The sequence below is a fragment of the Lepidochelys kempii genome, chromosome 2 (genome assembly GCF_965140285.1).
Source record: "Lepidochelys kempii isolate rLepKem1 chromosome 2, rLepKem1.hap1, whole genome shotgun sequence".
In the NCBI taxonomy this organism is placed as follows: Eukaryota; Metazoa; Chordata; order Testudines; family Cheloniidae; genus Lepidochelys; species Lepidochelys kempii.
In genome coordinates this window covers 170,642,630-170,666,132 of record NC_136381.1, presented here as the reverse complement: position 1 = coordinate 170,666,132, position 23,503 = coordinate 170,642,630, and positions in this window count along the sequence as shown.

Sequence of the window (23,503 nt, the reverse complement as noted above, 5' to 3'; positions counted from 1 at the left end):
AACATTTACAAGCTCTATTAGTGCCTGGGAAAATCCATGCTCATGGGATATACAGAAAGGTTTCATTTGAGTCACAGTTAAAACACACTAGTACATTGTCCCCAGCCAGTTCACTTATGCAATTTACTACATGATGATTTTACAAAATGGTACAAAAGGAAAAGTTTTCCTTTCACGGATATCTGCGAAATCCTCTCTTCTTTCAATAATAAATTGCTTTCCCAGCTTTGGACTAAATTCAGACCTGGTGTATGCAGGTGAAACAGCACTGATAACTGGCCCCATTGTGTCCTTTATCCTCTCAGTCAACAATATGCACATAAGCTGGTGGGGGTGGGGGAGAGAAGCTCATTGTGAATGGAAATGTGGGGGGATAGAAGTGGGAGGTACTGCGACTCAGCAGTGGGGAGGGAGGGGAGCCGGCTTCAGCTGGAAAGGGTGTTCTGGAAGTTCCTTAGTAGCTTGCGTCCTGCACACCTCATCCCTCCCCCAGCAGCTAGTCTCCTATGCTTCTCTGCCTTTGGTAGCTGGTGCCCTGTGCACTGACACCCACTGTCCCCAGCCCACATACCAGTGCCCTGTCCCTCACCCCAGCGGCTGGGGCACGTGGTCCTGCCCCCAGAGGCTAGGTGGCTCTGACAGAACCTCTCCGTACACTGTGTCACCCCTATGTGGTCCCTGCCCACCAGCTGTGGCCAGCGTGGCTGCTACAGCCACCCAAGTGAAAGAAGACAGAGAGAGAAGAGCTGTTCCTATCTGCTCCATGGCAGCCAGCCCGATCCTGTGCACTGCAGCCGCTGCTCCAGCTCCTCCCCTGGGACCTGATTTTGCCTCTGCCCTCCTCACTCAGGCACACAGGGGCAGAACCATACCCGAGGTCTGTTCCTGCCTCTGCAAGATAATGTGGTGGTGGAAAACATTGTGAGGGAGGCAGAAACATACATCTGGCCCAGCAATATTTCCATTGCCCAGTAGCCCCTCTCCACGCACCAACAACCCTGCTTCTACCACCTCAAGCTAGAAAAAACTAGACTGAACAGAAACAGTTGCCTCTTCCTGTCAGAGAAGTTTATTCTTTGAGTCATTCTTTAATTTAAGTGGTCGACTGCAAATTCAAAGGAACTAAAAAGCCATCTGGCTGCAATACTTACCTGGGCCCTGGCCTATGTCACCATACAAGGATGTAAGGAAGGAGTAAGAGCCTCCCATGTGGCCTCCCTGAATTCCTGCGGCAGGCACGGGGTAAGCAAGTCTTCTGTATCCTGTATTTCCCCTCTACCTCAGAAAGTTGGGCATGGACTGTATAGAGAATGGGCAGAGTTTTGGCTCCATCCCCATTGCAACCAAACCAGCACACTAAGCCAGCATGGCGAGTTGGGGTTAGTAATCTTTTGCTAGTATGGGCCAACAGCAGTTTACCTCTGCCCAGGAGCGAGGGAGGAGGATGGGCAACACATCACCCCTTACGCAGAGCGGGATATAGAAGTACAATCTAGCTCACTGTTGTGTAAATGAGCACATTTTTACTACTGCTACTACGATATGTTAACCCCTTGGTCTACTACCTTCAACTCCATAGCCTCTGTTGGGGCTTCTACATGTTCATTACTTTATTGTGTCCTGTTCTACGATTTCATTCTGTTTATTATTGCTGAAGTGAGACCTTTCTTTCTGGGCATTATTTATTGCTTTTTTTTTTAAACATACTTTATAAGTAAATATAATTTTTTTAAAAAGTTTGAGCTACCACACTCATTACTCTTCACACCAGAAGCAAGTATGTTCGACTAATTCGTAAAGAGCTCCATTCTGCCTTTAGGCACGTCCCTGATCAAGAGGTAGTACATAAAACTGCACCATCCCAGGAGTAGTCCTGGGAGGTGTTGAGTCTTGGAGACACCCTCTTGAGGCACAATTAGTTCTCTGCTCTTCTCGCTCCAAGCAGAAGTGTGGAGAAAAATTATTATAGCTCTTGAATCTGTACAGCTTATTTCCCCGCCCCCTGTCTGTCCATCTGTTCTAATTAGGGAGTTAGGGTACAGCCAAAGCTCCACCCACACAAAAGCCTCAAAGATCGGGGCAAAAGTTTTCATCTGAAACCTTTTTTTGGGCAAATAATGCAGATTCCGCCATGCTGATGTTTTGCAAATTTTGCTTGGTTTCTCTGGATTGTTGCCCGTCCACCCCCCTCCCCCCTTAAATGATTAAAATAGCACAGAAACATTTCAATTGTTTTTTATGCTTTTTGAGTCACTGAAAATTTTGAAAAATTTAGTGCAGAGCAAAATTGCTTTTCCAATTTTTTTGGAATTTCCAGCAAATTGAAAAATCCATTATTTGTCCAGCTCTACTTGTTAATACATGCATTTGTCATAAGCAGCAAGTAGCCATCAGAAGCCATTAGGAATACATTTCACTGCTGCTTACAGGGCCTGTCAGTCCCTTGTGAGGAACACTGCTGTGGTGGTGCGATTCCTGTAGTAGAGGAGAAACTGGACACTCTCCAGAAATTGCTCCAGTTTTCTTCATCACCACCATCATTTAGGCACTAGAACATTATAAAAGTTATGTCGGCATAGCTATATCTCTCAAGAGTGCGAAAGAGTCACATCTGAGAGACATGGTTAAGACAACCTAGCCCCTAGTGTAGACAGCTCTACGTCAATGGAAAAATTCTTCCATTGAGCTAATCACCACCTCTCGGATTACCTACTGTGCTGGGAGAACCTCTCCAGCTGCTATAGTGAATGTCTACACTGTAGTACTATAGCCCTGCCACTGTAATGTTGTGAGCATAGACATTCATTATAATTCAGTTTATCTTCTCCTTTTCTTATCTTAACAATGAACCGATCCATATTTTAAAATTAAACGGGAGTATCATACGATTGAATTAAAACATAAAACCACGGGCTTGTTATGCTATTTCAGTAGAGTACACGTGACAAAGATTACAAACGCTGTATACACTGCACTGGGCACGCCTGACGCAGCCGCTCATATAGGTCAAAGAATTTTCTAGAATAGTAGTCGGAGGGGGAGGGGAGGACCAATGGTAATGTGGTGCTGCAGTAGTGGGGACGCATGCTGCGAACAAACACGGGCTTTCTATACGTTTCTACAACATCTATATTACGCAATTTGGCGCTTATTGCATAATACAACAATCCATACTTTAAAACGAAAAGAGCGTATCATGCGATTAAATTGAAATGCAAAGCCACTTTTTTTTTTGGAGACATTAGGGTGTGCGTGGGCACACCTGGCACGCACGACCATAATTTCCACCCAAATTTACTAACTTTGTTAATTACCGCAGAGACTACCCTATTGCGTCTGCTAATCTGTGCATCCTTAGTTTTAAAACATTGCCTGGATATATGTGGTACTGTTTCCCTCACCTTTCCGCACCATCTGCACATGGCATTTGCTCCCTCTCTACCTCCTGCTAATGTCTCCCTGGTAGGATAGACATTAGTCCTCAGCTGCAGTGTGGCAATAAAAGAGGAAGATTTAACCATATAAGATCTTTTTTTAAAAATGAATTACTAATTATGTTGTTTTAAAATACTTGATACCTGCAGCCTGACATCTCAGGCTGGAGAACTCCTAATTGTTCCATTTCTTTGGATTTGGAGTAGCCGCACTAAAAATCATAATCTTATCAACTAAGTTTTCTCCGGCATATATAAAGGATAAATCGATCCAATTATCCCTAGACACTATGTGCCTCTTCTACTTATGGATCAGCATATTAGGTATCTGTAAACTGAACTCAGTTAGATGGAGGGCTTGCACTCTTTCCCTAACATAAAATAGCCCGTCTGTAGTACTCTGTGGGAGGTGTAAAATCTTTTTGACAGCTTTCCTAACTAAAACATCAAGTTCATTTAAAATATAAAAAGGATGCTCAATTAAAAGTAAATTATAAAATAACCTAGGTAAAATGTACGTCTGTAAAATCATCAATTTTGGGTAGGTTTAAGAGGAGCCTTGCACAAACCACTCTACTCAGTCAATTTATCCTTAAGAGACAAGCCTCCCACCTCTATCCAGGGGTCTCTTCTCTCCCCCCAGTACTTTTCAAATTGACCTGGTTGTGCGTAGTCAATGCTCTCACTGTCTAATCTCCAGTTCTCCCTGGGGTTAATCACATAAGTTTTGTATTTATACAATATGCAGAACCCTTTAGTCTTTTTAACGTTGACCCGTAAATTGGTGTTGCTACAAAAGCAGTCTAAAATCCCAAGATTTTTTAACCACCCCTGAGAAGATCCACTTAAAATTGCCAGGTCGTCAGCGAATGCCAATGACGTGACACTATTCCCTTGAACATAAAACCCTGAGCCCTCAGTTTCTCGTTTAGTTAACAAAGGATCCAAAGCTATACTAAATAAAATTAGAGATAAAGGATCACCTTGATTAATCCCACTCCTTATTAAAATGGACTCAGTACTTTTATCACCAACCCAAACCCTAGTTGTGCAATTATTATATAGGTCCCTAATAATTTCTATAAAACGTTCATCAATCCCAAATCTCTTAAGGCTGGATATAAGGTCCCCATGTCCTCCTGAGTCAAAAGCCTTAGCTAAATCAACAAATACTATGGCTAATTCATCTCCATTCTGCTTTACTCCCCTCATTAAATAATCTAAAATTGAAATATTTTCTTCGCATCCTGGATCTGATATAAATCCTTTGTCTGTTACAAATTTTAACTGTAGTCATCAATCTTTTAACTAAAATTTTCGTACACAGCCTAATCCAAACAGATCCAATTGTTAGTGCTCTCCATGAGGATAGTTTAGTTAATTCTTCCTCATCCTGTACTTTTGGAATTAAAATAGTTCTATTTCTGGGACATGCATAATTAAAAAAACATTAAAAATATTAGTGAAAATTTGAGAGTCCTGGTTAAAATTTCCCATAAATCATTCACAGTAACTTTATCAGGGCCTGGGGCACTCTCTTTCCAAATCTCTCTCAAGGCCTCGTTAACTTCATCCACTGAAATCGGACTCAATAATAAATCATTATCCACCCTTTTGATGGCTGGGGGCCATCCTATTGTACTATCAAGACCAATTTTATCTAACGTATCTACATAATATATTTCAGTCTCTGTAAGAGGAATATTACATTTATCCCTATCAGGTTCTCCCATAATAATGTGTGCTAATCTTTTTTTGTCTTTAGCAAATAATGGTTGATTAAATTTATACTTAGCCCTCTTAGTGGCATATCTTTGAATAGAGTTAGACTGCCTTTTCTTATCTCCCTTTTCTTTATTCCTTATTCTGTTTTCATTCCTCATCATCTCTACTCAAAACAACCTCAATCAATGAATTACATACCTTCTCTACCATTGCCCACCCAACCGACATCGTATGATCTTCTTTCAATAATATTTCAATTTCCTCTAGACTATTTAAAATTTGACTCCCTACCCCCAATCCTAGCTACCTTGTTTTCTTTTCTTTGTTCATTCCTAGTTGCGGGATGTCTGTGTCTAAAACGTTGGCTCAAATCTGATTTAGTGTGGAAAGCCGACTCACAGATCGAACAGGCATAACCCATCTCTGGAGCGTCCACTTCCTTGGGCACACACTTGGGGTAGTGACAAGCTATATTGTGGAATTGAGAAGAAGATTTACCACACTTTTTACAAACAACTGTAATGGTCTTACTCTTATGGACCACATTTATATGCTTAGTCCACTTTCCAAACGTAGCTAAAATCTATGGGCAGATGGGACAATTATAACAATCGATGGGATATTATAAATAAAAAACTCTGTCTTTCCATTAGCTGCTATTTGTTAAATTTGATAAATTATTAAAAACGGTAGTTATATTAGTGCTAACATGCCCATTCTCTTTAAAATACAGATCTTCCAACGTATCCAAATACTTAAAACCAGGATTAAAATTATCCACATCTAAATTATTAAAAGTGTTATTGGTAAAAACTATAGGTAAAAATGATAAATTATCATCGACCTGGTCCTCACCTATCAATCCAGATTCCTCCACTGCCATATGGTCTCTGACAGGGAGGTAACGTCTCTCAGTCTCGTGAGAAATCCACTCAGTCAAAAACATTTTGTCCATAGGTCCAGCAACCTGAATTAGTTCCCTAATATATTTGACACTGCTGGCCCGGGCATCAAAGCTGGCAGCGGGGGCATTGCTTACCTGGTCCAGTGCCGCTCCGGTATATAAATTAAAATTACTTTCCTCCATAGCTAAAAAGATGTAACCCTTCACAAGGGGAGGCTATCCCTTATTAGGGGAATTCACCCTTTCCTGGAGGAGGCTACCCTTGTCAGGGGGAAACTACCCTTACCAGGGGAGCATATTTTCTTGGGGCTGCCCACCCCAACTCACCACCCCAATAGCGGTAGGGGATTTGCCCTCCACACTCCACCTGGCTCTCCAAGCCAGTTACTGACTCTCACCACGAGGAGGTGGCAGTAGAACTTACCATCCAGTGGCTTTTCTCACTCAGGGGTCCCTGTCAAAGCCCTTCTCCAGCCACTCCCCATCATTGAGGTTCCATTTCAGCAAGTAGCTGGGGATATTCTGGGTCCTTTTCTGAAAAAGACACCCAGAGGAAAGCAGTACATACTGACTTTCATGGATTTTGCTACCCGATGGCTACAAGCAGTAGCTCTAAGCAACATTAGGGCTAAAAGTGTGTGTCAGGCACTAACGGACATTTTTGCCAGGGTAGGTTGGCCCTCCGATATCCTCACAGATGCAGGAACTACTTTCCTGGCAGGAACTATGGAAAGCCTTTGGGAAGCTCCTGGGGTGAATCACTTGGTTGCCACCCCTTACCATCATCAGACAAATGGCCTGGTGGAGAAGTTTAATGGAACTTTGGGGGCCATGATACGTAAATTCGTAAATGAGCACTCCAATGATTGGGACCTAGTGTTGCAGCAGTTGCTCTTTGCCTACAGAGCTGTACCCCATCCCAGTTTAGGGTTTTCACCATTTGAACTTGTATATGGCCATGAGGTTAAGGGGCCATTACAGTTGGTGAAGCAGCAATGGGAGGGGTTTGCACCTTTTCCAGGAACTAACATTCTGGACTTTGTAACCAACCTACAAAACACCCTCCAAACCTCTTTAGCCCTTGCTAAAAAAACCGTAAAGAATGCTCAAAAAGAGCAAAAAGCCTGGTATGATAAACATGCCAGAGAGCAGTTCTTCAAAGTAGGGGACCAGGTCATGTTCTTAAATGTGCTCCAGGCCCATAAAATGGAAGCATCGTGGGAAGGGCCATTCACAGTCCAAGAGCACCTGGGAGCTGTTAATTATCTCATAGCATTCCCCACCTCCAACTGAAAGCCTAAGTGTACCATATTAATTCTCTAAAGCCCTTTTATTCCAGAGAATTAAATGTCAGTTTACAGCCCAGGAAGGAGAGGATGGTGAGTGGCCTGAAGGTATCTACTAAGGGAAAAGCGATGGTGGCGTGGAAGAGGTGAACCTCTCCATGACCCTTGGGCATATGCAGCGACAGCAGATCAAGGAGCTGTGCATTAGCTACGCGCCGCCATTCTCAGCCACCCCAGGACTGACTGAACAGGCATACCACTCCATTGATACAGGTAATGCTCACCCAATTAGAGCCCAACCTTACCAGGTGTCTCCTCAAGCTAAAACTGCTATAGAACGGGAGATCCAGGATATGCTGCAGATGGGTGTAATCTACCCCTCTGGCAGTGGATGGGCATCTCCAGTGGTTCTAGTTCCCAAACCAGATGGGGAGATACATTTTTGCGTGGACTACCATAAGCTAAATGCTGTAACTCACCCAGACAACTATCCAATGCCATGCACAGATGAACTATTGTAGAAACTGGGATGGGCCCAGTTCATCTCTACCTTGGACTTAACCAAGGGGTACTGGCAGGTACTGCTAGATGAATCTGCCAAGGAAAGGTCAGCCTTCACCACACATCTCGGGCTGCATGAATTTCATGTGCTCCCTTTCGGGCTGCAAAATGCATCCGCCACCTTCCAAAGACTTGTAGATGGTCTCCTAGCAGGATTGGGAGAATATGCAGTTGCTTACGTTGATAAGGGAGGCAGGACTAACCATTAAGGCTAAGAAGTGTTAAATAGGCCTCAACAGGGTGACTGACCTTGGACATCAGGTGGGTCAAGGAACTATCAATCCCCTACAGGCCAAAGTGGATGCTATCCAAAAGTGGCCTGTCCCAAAGTCAAAGAAACAGGTCCAATCCTTCTTAGGCTTGGTCGGATATTACAGGCGATTTGTACTGCAATACAGCCAAATCGCCGCCCCACTGACAGACCTACCAAAAAGAAACAGCCAAATGCAGTTCAGTGGACTAAAGAGTGTCAGAAGGCCTTTAACCAGCTTAAAGCGACACTCATGTCTGAGCCTGTGCTAAGGGCCCCAGACTTTGACAAACCATTCCTAGTAACCACAAATGCGTCCAAGCGTGGTGTGGGAGCAGTCTTAATGCAGGAAGGACCAAATCAAGAGTTCCGTCCTGTTGTGTTTCTTAGCAAGAAGCTGTCTGAGAGGGAAAGCCACTGGTGAATCAATGAAAAGGAATGTTACGCCAGTGTCTACACTCTGGAAAAGCTATGACCATACGTTTGGGGATGGCATTTACACCTGCAAACTGACCACGCTGTGCTACAGTGGCTTCATACCACCAAGGGAAATAACAAAAAACGTATTCGGTGGAGTTTAGCTCCCCAAGATTTTGATTTCGACATACAACACATTTCAGCAGCTTCTAACAAAGTGGCTGATGCACTCTCCCGTGAAAGTTTCCCAGAATCAACTGGTTAAAATCGTCCTTGAGATGTGGAAAATATTGTTAGACTTTATACACTTGGTAGTATATTTAGAGGTGCATGTGTCTTATTAATTCTGTTTTCTCCTAGAGCTCCAGGAAGAAATCACAGCCAGTGTGTTTTCACCCTATCTGTGATTTGTGGGGGGCATGTCATAAAAATAAAGGGAAGGGTAACCACCGTTCTGTATACTGTGCTATAAAATCTTCCTGGCCAGAGGAAAAACCCTTTCACCTGTAAAGGGTTAAGAAGCTAAGATAACCTCTCTGGCACCTGACCAAAATGACCAATGTGGAGACAAAATACTTTCAAATCTGGAGATGGGGGAAACAAAGGGTTTGACTGCCTGTGTGATGCTTTTGCCCAGAATGGATCAGGAATGCAGACTCAGAACTTCTGTAAAGTTAGTAAGTAATCTAACTAGAAATGCATTAGATTTCCTTTTGTTTAATGGCTGGTAAAATACGCTGTGCTGAATGGAATGTATATTCCTGTTTTTGTGTCTTTTTGTAACTTAAGTTTTTGCCTATAGGGATTCTCTATGTTTTGAATCTGATTACCCTGTAAGGTATTTGCTATTCTGATTTTACAGAGGTGATTCTTTTACCTTTTCTTTAATTAAATTTCTTCTTTGAAGAACCGGATTGCTTTTTCATTGTTCTTAAGATCCAAGGGTTTGGGTCTGTGTTCACTGGTACAAATTGGTGAGGATTTTTATCAAGCCTTCCCCAGGAAAGGGGGTGTAGGGCTTGGGGGAAGACGTCTCCAAGTGGGCTCTTTCCCTCTTCTTTGTTTAACATGCTTGGTGGTGGCAGCATAGGGTTCAAGGACAAGGCAAAGTTTGTACCTTGGGGAAGTTTTTAACTTAAGTTGGTAAGAATAAGCTTAGAGGGTCTTTCATGCAGGTCCCCACATCTGTACCCTAGAGTTCAGAGTTGGGAAGGAACCTTGACAGGAGGCAGCATCACTTTTTTCCACAATGAATATAGACCACACAACTATCTGATGCGCACCTTGCTGCAATCCTGAAGGTTTCAACGGCTCAGTCACTGAGGCCAAACATCAACAAACTGACAGAACTGAGTCATTTCCAGGTGTCTGGCAAACACTAAAAACTCTCTGGCAGGTGAAGAATTGTATGCAGTTGTATGATAGTTTTATTATTCCTAAGAAATTCAAAATAAAATACACAATATAAACATTTTCTTTTCTGAACACCATCTTCAGTGACATTGGCCCACTGGGAGGATTTGAGGACTGGCACTGGCCCTAAGGTAAATTGAGTTTGAGACCCCTAGTTTAGCAGATATACTTTAATATATGTAATATGTCAGCAGTATTCACAATGAAGTGAGCTCTGGTAGAATGAACTGAGTTCACCCTTCTTCTTCATCTCAGAAAGAACTTTACGTTTCCACTACCTTTTGAGTACTCTGTCCTGATTATGTGGATATAAATCAAACAAAATGATCACTATGATTTATGTTCAGTAAAAGAAAGGACAGACAGTATAGGCCTGCCGTCTTCCAAAATAGTAGCCTTCTTGCATAGACCTGAATCCCTAACTACAGTATCTGTATGGTGTCATTTCTCAAATGCAGCAAGACTCAATGCTTCAAAGATATATACTAGACATTAAAGAACATGAAAGCTTATCTGAAATTGGGTAAGTGAAAATGTTAACACATTTTGGCACCATTAATGCTGCAGATGTCTGGTTTAATTTAAACAGTGGGCATCTTCCAATACAAACTTGTAGCAGTTGCTTTGATGGAGAATTGTATGATGCAAGTTTTCTGATGATTACCAGACATTTTAGTGATAGCTAGGTAGATAGGTGCTGTAGGTACTAGCAAACAGATAAAGTCAGATAAGCAGTGGTATAACATAAGTTATCTGGTTGCAGTGTAATAGTTGTACTGATAAATTATGACTATCTGGTAAAACAATATTTCAGATGATAAACCCATGTCTGAAAGTGTAACACTTTGTGACAGCTCTTATATAAAAATATATTTTATAAAGCAATTAAGTCAGTGGAAAAATATCTAAGATATATCTAGGTAGGATATCTAATAATTGATAGATGTATTTTAAGCAGCATATACTTCCCTCCAAATTGGCCAGTGCTGCGGGTCAGTGTGGAGGAATGACTATGACCACCACCATCTCCCCTTTTCCATCTTGCTTCTTTTGCTAGCCACAAGGAGTATGCATCCAAATGGATTATTTCCAGAGCCTGTGAAGGGATGTAGAGAGGATGCTGCTTGTGTCCTTTCTTCCTCCCACACCTATGCATCAGCAATCACAGTTTAACATGTGATCAGCAATCACAGTTTAACATGTCAATTTAGAAGGTTCAGGACTTTGGTTTAGCTAAGCTCCAGAAAATTCAAATGAATATCAGAAGTTCATTTTAACTTTCAGAGGCCTTTTTCTCTTCCAAACTTTTGTGCTTTGCATCCTATTCTTATTTTGCTAAATTGACCAGCTCCTTCTCCTTTCTTCTAGTAGCAGTAGTAAATATTTGCATTATAGTAGTGCCCAAAAGCTCCAGTTGGGATTGTGGCCTGATTATACGGGGCACTGTTGAAACATAGAAGAGACAGGTTTCAGAGTAACAGCCGTGTTAGTCTGTATTCGCAAAAAGAAAAGGAGTACTTGTGGCACCTTAGAGACTAACCAATTTATTTGAGCATGAGCTTTCGTGAGCTACAGCTCACTTCCACGGTATGCATCCGATGAAGTGAGCTGTAGCTCACGAAAGCTCATGCTCAAATAAATTGGTTAGTCTCTAAGGTGCCACAAGTACTCCTTTTCTTTTTATAGAAGAGACAGTCCTTGCCCCGAAGGTATCCTAAAATTGTCCTTCTCTTGCCTACCCTGTTCCTTTTTCTTTTCATCCAAGCATCTGAAGTACTTAGAAAAATGACCAAAGCTAATCAAAGAAGTTTAAAGTTTAAATGTAAACCTTTCTAAGGACTTGGAATTTACAGAAGGTCAGTATCAACAATATCTTCAGCCAATACCCTGCTGTGTTCAAGTGCATATTTTTATAGGGCTGTCTCCCTAGGTGATTTTGTGCAATTGCCACAAAAGGAACATTTGGGAAACAAATTCTGTAGAGATTGTTTCCATTTTCATAGTTACAGCTAACTGAAAAATCTGCTGTGATGCTTCTGTGTGGATAAGAAAATAAACTGGATTAGGAACCTTCGTCTGAAGCAGAAAAGATATGATCAAACTAGACATCAGCATGGTATTCTGGATTTTGATCACTGTAATAGGAGATGGGACATATCTATCATTGTTGCATAGCTGGAAATATCCAGAACATTTAAGGAGAAACAGCCTGGCTAAAGAATGAGGACTAGTTTATCTGGAGGATGATGCACTAATCTAAAACTCTCTCATAAATAATATTATATATCAGGTATTGAGATAGGATGATTGAACCTGTATTGCATCAATTTCAGACCATTATTAAGTAATACCTGCTATTAGCATCCAGACATGATGATTATGTATCCATGATACTAAAGTTGATGGCAAATTTCAAAATGTTTTTCTTAGACGGTAGAGAATAACAGCCCTATTAGGTCATCTAATACAGTGGTTTTGAAACTTTTCCCTGTTGTAGACCACTTCTTATTGGAGAGGCTCTTTCACAGATCACCTCCTCACCCATCATCCCAGTTCTGGTCCTGACAACTATAATGATTGTTATATCAAGAAAGTAATGTTTGGTCAGTAGGATGAAGACAGGGTTAAAATAAGCTTGTTTAATTGGCTTGCTTCAGGTTAGGGCCCACCATTTTGTATCCGTTCTGTTTATATTCTTTCCCAGTATTAGTGATGCTCCCTTTTGTCCCTTCAGACCCCACTGTGATCTCTCCAGTTCACTTTGTATTTAGGAATAGCAAGCACACAGAAGGCCAGAATCCTATATTTGTTTTTTCTGAATATTTGACCATAGTAGACTTTACACTAGATAAACATCTGCCAGAACCATAAAAACACTCACACACATTGTGGGGCAATGCTTCTTGTTTTGAGTTTGAATGGTCAAAAAAAGTTTGAAACAAGGTGAAACTTAACGGTATCAACTAAACTTCACTGAGTTTTTTAATTCATTTGAGCTAGAATCAATGGTTCTCAAACTATTTACCATTGTGGGCCACATATGCGACCTACCATGTGTCACGTGGGCTGCATCCAATACTACCTGTATGGCCCTGAGGATATCACGTGGGCCACAGCTGTGTGCTGATTGGGCTGCAAGCGGCCCAAGGGCCACAGGTTGAGAACTACTGAGCTAGGTACGTAAAGCAAAACATAAACCCATGTGAATCAAAATCAAAGAAAATGTTCATACAAACTTCTGTGATCTAAAACCGCTGAGTTTTGCACTACTCATCGCCTCTGAGGAGCTTAATCCTGCACACTGCAAATGCAGAGAGTGTTGGTGTGTGTACAAGCACAAAGTAAAAAGTGTTGAACAGGCCAGGTAGTGCAGAGGAACTTGATCCCATATTAAGGAAAGCCCTGCTGCACAACTCCTAAGTACTGCTAGGCTAATAGCAAGAGCCACAGCTGTACAACTCATTTGCATGAAGTACATTTACCTTCAACTTTATCAAACTCTCACTCTAGTGCAAAATCTCAACAACAATCTCAGTTGTTCTTGTAGCAACAGAATGACACATCTGACTATCACACATTCCAGAACTTGGGGAAGTTATTCTTTCCACACTGCTGAGGGACGAAGGGGAGATGGCAAATGACTAAAGTGTGTCACACCCTAATTTAAAGTTTATAGTTAGGGCCCTACCAATTCCATGGTCATAGGATTTTTAAAATTGTAAATTTCATGATTTCAGATATTTAAATCTGGAAAATTCACAGTGTTTAACTGTAGGGGTCCTGACCCAAAAGGGAGTGGGGGCAGGGGGTTGCAAGGTTAGTGTCAGGGGACCGCAGTATTGCCACCCTTACATCTGCGCTGCTGCTGCTGCTGGTGGTACTCCAGAGCTGGGTGTCTGGAGAGCAGCAACTGCTGGCTGGGAGCCCAGCTCTGAAGGTAGTACCACTATCACCAGCAAAGCAGAAGTAAGGATGGCATGGTATGATATTGCCACTCTTATTTCTGTGCTGCTGCCTTCAAATCTGGGTGCCTGGCCAGCAGCCACTGCTCTCTGGCCACCCAGCTCTGAAGGCAGCACAGAAGTAAGGGTGGTAATACCGCAACCAGTCTACAATAACCTGGCGACCCACCCTGCAACTCGCCGTTGGGTCTGGATCCCCAGTTTGAGAAAAGCTGGTCTCCCCATGAAATCTGTATATACAGGGTAAAAGTACACAAAAGGCCAGATTTCACAGTCTGTGACGCATTTTTCATGGCTATGAATTTAGAAGGGCCCTATTTATAATAGTTCTTAAATTACAAATGTGCTTTAAAGGATGTTCTCGTTCTTTGTATTAAACAAACCAGGTGTTTTTGTTTGCTTGTTTTAGAAAACTTGGGGGTGGAGGGAGGAGGAGAAGTGGGATGGGTGGGAATCTGTCACATACAATATTCATTCCCTCACATGAGTCAACAGCAGGCATTGAATCCTGGACCCTCAGTTCAAAACTCTACCACTTGAGCTAAAAAAGTAATTGATAGCTTCTATTTAGTTTAGCCATTAGAAGAGGACTTGTACAAATTTTCCCTGTGGGTTACAAAATTGTTTGCTAGACATTTGTAGCATACTGAAGAGCAAGAATCCTGGCTTCTGTCTCTGGATCTGGGAGAAGACTGTGGTCTAGTGGTTAGAGATAAGATTGCCTTTCACTTTGAATGTACTTTGGTTGTGTGGCTAACCTTTGGATCTACCACGCTATAATCCTGGCTTTTGTTCCTCACTGTCCCTGCAATAACTTTGTGTAACCTCACTTTGAACTTATTTGTAAAGTGATGTGGCAGCTCATACTAGCCTTGGGTTCATGGCCTTGGTCAATAATAAGGATTGTGAGGCACATGGGAATATAAACCATACCAAGCATAGGTGGGATTTAAACTTTAGTCACCTTTTCCCTAGGAAGTTTCAGGAAACTTTTCCCTAAGCTACTGCAGTATTTGGAGGCCTGCCTTAGCCTCAGTGGTTGTGTTTTCTCATCACTGCTAACTAGTGTAGGTTTGGCTTAGTGCTAAGAATAATTGACATTTCATTTATCAGCACACAGGGAGCAAAACACAGATCCCAGAGTGCTTTAGTGTTCTGAAAAAAAGGTCAGACGCTCCAGTGGAAAACGTCAAAAGAGAATCATTTGGGAACTTTTATTATTCTCATTGCAACAATCCAATTTTTATCAAACCACCATGAAAAATTCAAATAGTGCTCAATCTTTACTTGTCATGTTTTATTTTATTGAGATTGCTACAAAATAAAAGGTTTAAAGTTCCTGTTAAATTGAAACCTTCTGAGTCAGCCTTAAGTATGGAGTCACAATCAGCGATTCTGTAATTTGAGAATTTCTGCTTCCTTTTTGATGTGGAGACCATTTGGTTCACAGTTCTCACAATAAGAAAAGGAGTACTAGGGGCACCTTAGAGAGTAACAAATGTATTTGAGCATAAGCTTTCGTGAGCTATAGCTCACTTCATCCATCGGATGCATGCAGTGGAAAATTACAGGGGGGAGATTTTATATACACAGAGAACATGAAATAATGGGTGTTACCATACACACTAACAAGAGTGATCGGGTAAGGTGAGCTATTACCAGCAGGAGAGCAGGGGGTGGGGGTGGTAGAGAACCTTTTGTAGTGATAATCAAGGTGGGCCATTTCCAGCAGTTGACAAGAACCTGTGAGGAATAGTGTGTGTGTGTGGGAGGGGGGGTGTGAGAATAAACATGGGGAAATAGTTTTACTTTCTGTAATGACACATCCACTCCCAGTCTTTATTCAAGCCTAAGTTAATTGTATCCAGTTTGCAAATTAATTCCAATTCAGCAATCTCTCACTCTGGTTACAGTGTGTATGGTAACACCCATTGTTTCATGTTCTCTGTGTATATAAAATCTCCCCACTGTATTTTCCACTGCATGCATCCGATGAAGTGAGCTGTAGCTCACGAAAGCTTATGCTCCAATAAATTGGTTAGTCTCTAAGGTGCCACTAGTACTCCTTTTCTTTTTACGGATACAGACTAACACGGCTGTTACTCTGAAAGTTCTCGCAAGGACACTCTGGAGTTCACAGCACTGGCACCAAGACATTACAGATTTCTATGACATAGAACATTTCTTCTGTACACAAAAGAAAAGAAAGTTATAATGTACTAAAGCATAATCAGAAGTGGTGCTGCCTTCTGTAGGAGTCCCAAGTGACTTATCAGAACAAATGGAAAAATAGTTCTTGTTCCAAAAGTAGGTCTCTTCTGGCTACTACAGTTTTTATACAAATCAAAACACTACAAGGAAGAGCATTTTTGTGGTATTTTGAGTGGAAACATTGCCAGAGAGCTCTTTGTTGTGGTATTTTGGATGAAGACAAGTAGGTGGTTACTGCAGTATTGTTGCAGAGCAAAACAGTTGTTCATTTCAGAAAGAATTGCAGGATCTGGCAATAACTATGTCAGATAAAAACCAACAAAGAGCAGTGTCTTGACAAAAAATAAATGCATTTTCCATCTAAAATGTTTTTTAAATAGCTGCTTGACTCCTTTTTATTTCCCAGATTATCATTTTCACTAAAAGTACTAATTTGAAAACTTCATTGGCAGGCACAGTGTTGAGCTTTATTGTCAAAAAAGTTTACGTTGTATTCAAAGATAAATCTTGGTATAGAAGTTTACACCACTGAAGAAAATATCATTGGATATTTTTAAGTCACACATGTTATAAATGCACATTTGCATGTGTGCACACACATGGATTTACCACTTTGGGATATTATTGAGATTTTTCAGCATGTTGACCCATAACATTGATTTAAAATTCTTTTTATATATTGTTAAGGGAGAGGAGGGCTGGTGTTTTGAGTGGGGCAGCAAACTGTCCAGACTGTCACAGCTGCACTAAGGAGGGCTCAGGACCCCTGGTGGTGCCGAGCAAACTATCAGTCTGTTGCCCCTGGGCCACCTGACTGGGGCAGGTACTGGTAGTTCTGGGCTGGGAAGAACAATCAATCACTCTGTAGCATTCCTGGCGGGGCAGAGAAAGCCCTCAGTAGCCATACCTAGTAGCAAGCATGGGAGAGGTAGGGGAACCCAGGCCCACCCTACTGCACCAGGTTCTGACCCAGGGCCCTATAAAGCTGGGAAACTCCCAGTTAAGGTGTAATGGTGCGAGACTCATCCCTGCGCCGCCCCTTGATGGTCTCTCAGGGAATTAGCACTTCCAGCCTCTGGAGCACCCTCTGCGGGCCAGTGCTCCACTTGTCGCTGGCCCCCCTATCCCTCCCAGACCCCAGTACCCCTTTTACCCAGGGTGCTGCCCCCTGGTAGTACCCCCACAGTTTCTGGGTCACTCCCTCCCAGGGGAACCCCCAACCCTTATCCCCACCTCACCTCAGTATGGCTTCTGCCAGTCACCATCTAGCCCCCATTCACTGGGGCAGACTGCAGTATATAAGCCACTCATCACAGGCAAAGGGGGGGGAGGGGTTTGGACCTGCTGCCTCTGCCTACCCGTGGGCTGCCCCCTGCAACCCCAGTACCCTCTTGGGCCTTACACTAGGCCTGCAGCCTCAGGGGGTTTTCATGTATCTTCTCTAGCTCCCCAGCAGTACAACACAGCTCATCTCCCTACACAGCTAGAGGAGACTGTCTGCTCCTGGCCCACTGCCCTCTTATAAGGGCCAGCTGAGCCCTGATTGAGGCTGGCCACAGCTGAGCCTGCTTCCCCCAATCAGCCTGGGAACTGCTTGCTCCCATCCACAGCCCTCTCATGGGCTATTTTAAGCCCTTTAAGGCCAGAGTGGGTGACCACCCCACTATATAAGGGTTTAAGCATCGGCTTCTAATACATCCTCTGGGTCACTTTGTATTGCAAGGCTAATCTCAGGTATCTCATTGGCTGGTAGCTGCTCAGTGTCCCAGTCAGTCCCCACTGTCATCTGGTTGTCTGCAGTATAGTCTGGGTCCACGATTCCCAGTGCTTGGTGAGTTGTAGGTGCCTCTGCAGGAGCCCACAGCATATGTCTTTCCTTTTTCTCAGTCAGTCCAGACTCATCTGGCTGCCTCCTTTTATTCGTCCCTTCCACCTGGAGCATTCACAGCAGGGGTTAGGGGGTGTGGTCACCTGGGCCTGGGTGGTCACCTGTTGGTACACCCCCATCACATATTTTTCATGGAAAAGTGGCCAGCATATTGAATTTTTGAAACTCTGTACTGGGTAAATAATGCATTTTTATTTCAGAATACTATAGACAGATGACAGCATAACTGTATAATGCCTTCCTAAGAATTATCAGTACATCCCCAATGTATGCGAAAATGTTATGTCTGTCTTTGGCATCTTGGTGCCACATTTTCTGTGTTGGGACTACAGATGTCAAATTCAGAATTAGTTTTTTCCCTGACAAATAACATTATATTTTTGAGTCTGTGCTATGTGTAGATTAATGGAGCTTTTGTATCCTCCCCTAAAATGTAATGTTGGGTCTAGATCTGACAAGACCACTAACTTGAGGTTCTCAAATTGATTCACTGCTGCTCAGAGCAAAAGGACTAGTGGCAGACTCCTGACTTTATTGAGGGCAATATGCTTGTAGTGTTGGGTATATTCTGTTCTGAGTTGAAGCTGACTAGTAGACGTTGCAAAGTATAAAACAGCGTCTGTTTGTTAAAGGTTGCATATTGATGTTTCATATAGATCTACTGTACAAAGTGTATGTCCAATGCCTACCTTCAGTGGTAGTTTTCAGATCTCAAGTCTATGATTCAAGATTCAGAGTTCAGTCTTATCAGTATTTCATAATGAACAAATTGTACACTCTTGATAGAAGTAGTTTAGGGTCAAATCAATGGAGAGATTCCTCCAAAGTAATTATTCTCAGTTTTGAGGTAAGATTATTCCTGAATTTGCATCAGAAAAATGTCATGTCAGCAAATAAGCACAGAAGTCTTTAGAGAGAAGCTTAAATTTTTCCTTAGGTTACTGAAACCTTGCTACTGTTTATGGGAAAAATATTGCCAATATTTTGTAATCCCTGGTTTAAAGTTGCAGTCATTATGTCAGAAAAGAAACTCTGGAAGTCTTCTAAAATGGGATTTAAATGGGACAATTTTGAAGCACTGTCTAAGTACTTCATAGATTTCATTCACATCTTGATGTATACCACAGTCTTAAAATGTGATATATTAAATCAGGGGTCGGCAACATATGGCACGTGTGCCAAGGATGGCACGTGAGCTGATTTTTAATGGTATGCTGCTGCCTGTTGGGTCCCAGCCGCTGGCCCCACTTAGCCTGCTGCCATGAGCCGCTCTGGGCAGGGGGCTGGGAGCTCCCCCACGACCCTAGCCTCTTGCCCTGACCCCTGCACCCCCCCATACCCTCCCCGCCCCCTGCCCTGACCCCTACACCCCTCACACACATCCCAGCCCTGACTCCAGCACCCCTCACACATGCCCCCAGCCTTCTGCCCTGACCCCTGCACCCTCCTCACACACCCCCAGCCCCCCACCCCATGTCCTGACTCTTGCAGCCCCCACATTCCCACCCCCACCCTGAGCACCGAACGGGAGCTCCTGCACCGCCCCCCCCCCCCACAACACATTCCCATCTGCACCCCTCGCACCAAATGGGAGCTGCCCTTGTAAGCACTCCACACCCAAACCTCCTGCCCCAACCCTGAGCCCCCTCCCTCATTCTAGTTCCTGGCCAGACCCTACACCCCAACGCCCAGCCTGCTCCTTCACCCCCAGCCCTGTGCTCAGTGCACTCCCACCCTCAGCTCAATGCAGAGAGAGAGGAAGCGAATGGGCTAGAACCAGGGAGAAGGTAGGTACCCACTCTGTGTGGGCAGGGCTGGGATCCCAGACCAGCAGCAGGCTGAGTGGGACTGGCAGCTGGGACCCTGGCTGACAGGAGCCGGCAGACGGAACCCCAAACTGGCAGTGGGCTGAGCCGCTGAGCCCACTGCCGGTCTGGGGTCTCGGCCGCTGGCCCCGCACAGCCCGCTGCCGGTCTGGGGCTCTGGGTGCCGGCCCATTGCCAGCTGGGATCCCGGCCACAGGCCCCGCTCAGCCCGCTGTCGGCCTAGGTGAACGGAACCCCAGACCAGCAGCGCGCTGAGCGGGCCGGCGGCGTAAGATCAGCATTTTAATTTAATTTTAAATGAAGCTTCTGAAACATTTTGAAAACCTTGTTTACTTTACATACGACAATAGTTTAGTTATATAATATAGAGACTTATAGCGAGAGACCTTCTAAAAAACGTTAAAATGGATTACTGGCACACGAAACCTTAAATTAAAATGAATAAACGAAGACTCGGCACACCATTTCTGAAAGGTTGCCGACCCCTGTATTAAATGCTGGTAGGTGTAATTTTAAGTTAGGTAATAATATGAACAATGTTGACAATAAGTTTTCCCAGCTGCTTATCTCATAATATAGTTTTGACGCTGTTTTATTCCAAAAAACCTTTAGCTGTATTCCAGAGGGCTCTGATTAGATTCATTCCCTAACATGGGTAAATGTGTTTGTTTGGTTAATTTCCATATGTCAGAAACGTTGAAATATGCAGAACTCAGAAAGGGATGAATGCTCAGATTTTGACCAATTGACTTTGTCTGATCCAAATTTTGAGACAGTATATAAATTTGGAGATTAGCACTGTAGCAGATTAGCAGTAATATTTCATCAACATCATTAAGATTTGCGTCTCTCACCTTTATGCCTTTCATATTTTGTCATTTCTTTAACCTGATTAATAGTGGTTTCAACTGTAATGAAAGCAGTTATGAAGGAGGAAGACCTGGTTCCTATCACTAGAAAACCCAATTTTATTATAGCTGATGGGACAGTAGCTGATGCACCAAAGCCCATCTTTTCCCCACTTTGGCCTGTTTAATGTTTTTCATTCCTTTGTGACATGATTAAAAGATGTGTTTAATTTCCTAAACTGTGTTTTTTCATCAGCTGAGGAACAGGAAGGGAAGAGTGGTTTTGCAGTTAGGCCACTAGACTAGCACACAGGAGATAGGGGTTTAATTCCTGGCGTTACCACAGACTTCTTGTGTGACCTTTGGCAAGTCACTTAGGCCCAGAGCCATAAAGCTACTTAGGTGCTAATTTCCCTGTAACCTGTGTGGCTGCACAGCAGCCTATTTAGTGTCATGCAGATGCCCGGGGAACCTGCCCAGGGACCTGCCGCGGGAGAGGCGCCACTCCCTTGGCCGCAAGTCAGCCTGCGGCAGCCAAATTAGACCCAATTGTGGCTGGGGTGGTGCAGCCCAACCCCAGAGCGGCCCTGACCCACCTGTGGCTGGGGGGATTGGCCTCTCCCAGGCCAGACCTACTGAAGCAAAGGGGCATCTATCCGGCAGCCCTATCCTCAGAGCTCCTGTGGTGGGGAGAAGCGCCTTTCCCCCCAGCCCGGGTGCTGCTGTGAGGAGAGAGCTCTGGGGGAGTCCTTTCTCCCTGCCATAGCCCCAGAGCCCCCGCCTGCACCCCAAACCCATCTTCTCCAGCCCTACCCCAAAGCCTGCACCCCCAACGAGAGCCCTCACCCCCTGCACCCAACCCTCTGTCCCAGCCCTGAGCCCCTCATCCCTGGCCCCACCCGAGAGCCCACACCCCCAGCTAGAGCCTTCAGATCCCTGCACCCCAACCCTCTGCCCCAGCCCTGAGCCCCCTCCCATACTCCGAACCCTTTGGCCCCACCCCCACCACATGAATTTTGTTATGTGCACCAGTAGGAAAGTCATGTGTCACATATCACCTCCCTATTGGTGCACATAACAAAATTCATTCCGCACATGGGTGGGGAAAATTAGAGGGAACACTGCTTAAGTGCCTAAGTCCTGATTTCAGATATCACTGTGATCCACAAAACTGCTTAGCTGGCGTCAAGCCCTATAGGTGCCTAAGCTCACTCACTACCTAAGTGTTTGCAGTAAAAGTTCCCGAGGTGCCTGTTTTGCGGCCTCAGAGCATGCACACTGCTGCTTCACTCTAGGTACCCTAAATCACAGTGCTATTCACAAACAACAGAAAGGTAGGCCTTCCTCTGCTTCATCTGGCAGGTATGCTCAGAGGCCATGTAACTCCTTGCAAAACAGCTGGAGGTGGTGCACCACCATTTCTTGTATAACCTTTAGCCCACTGGTTAGGCTATCCATCTGGGGTGTGGGAGGTGCTGGGTTCAAGTATCCCCTATGCCTGATGAGAAGAAGGGATTTGAAAAAGCAGAGGGAGGACTTGATCCAGGGATCTCCCACATCTCACATAACCCACAAAAGGAAGTACCTCCCCTTGGCTATTTTGTGTGGAATGAGGCAGCCTCTGAGCAGACCTAGCAAAATGGGACCTGCATATGGCATAGCAGCTGAGTGCCTGTGACATGTATATAACAATATCCTGGACAAATTTATTGGATTAAGTTAAACCTTACTGAATTAAGTTTATTTTAGGAGATCATTATATTAAAAAAAATTAAAACATTTATGTATGATTGAGGGACTGTATGTATGCAGGGAACTACAGCCTTCCAGGAACTAAAAACAGAGGGGGGTGGTGGTTAGGCAAATTCACTAAGGTTGTGACACATGCAGAGAACTACCACTGATTGGAGAGGTTTGCCTATGGTTCCAACTGGATTCTCCAATGAACAACTGACAAAGGAAGGATTTTTGGATAAATAGCTGGAGTTTAAACCAACTCAGGGCCTGCTTTCTGATCCAAAAAATGGACAGGACCTCTGGTCCAAACCCCGCCCCGCCCCCCCCGAACACAGGGAGGAGTTGGCAGACTTTGGCCTACTGAGACCCCATAAGACTGAGGGGGGCTTGTTTTGAGCTGAAGCTGTGATGAACTTGTGACCGCAGGAAAATTTCTCGGTGGAGTTTGAAGGACTGATTACCTGTCAGAGCCTTTGTTAGAGTTAGGGGTGATCTCTGATAGATGCATGTAGATTATTTTATTGTTATTACTATTTTTTTCTGTAATGCTTTTACCTTAAAATAAATGTGTTTGCTTAAAAAAAGCCAGGCGGTAACTTAAAAACCATGGGCAATCACAACTGTTCATAGCCTGTGAAGAGAAGTCAGAGCGCAGATTCTGGCTTGTTGAGGGAGTCTGCCTTGCTGGAGAATAACACAGTGTAGGTAGCAAACTATTCAGAAGGGAGAAAGATGAAGGTCTTCACCCAGGATTGGTGACAGCTGAGAACCTGGGAAACTAAAGTAGGTGCTCTTTGTGGACCACGACTGGGGAATACAGGTGTAGTTCCTGTGAACTGTGACCAATGCTTGTTTTGCCCTGGTTCATGGATTGCTCTAGGACTTGGCACCCTGACTCCTAGAGGGAGGCAGCAGTGTGGATGCTCAGAAGCAGGAGCATAGATCTGAGGGAACTTTTACTGAAAAAATTTAGGCACTTACAGGGCTAGGCAGCATATGAGCAGGAGTTTTATAGATCACAGTGGTGCATGGGTTAGGTAC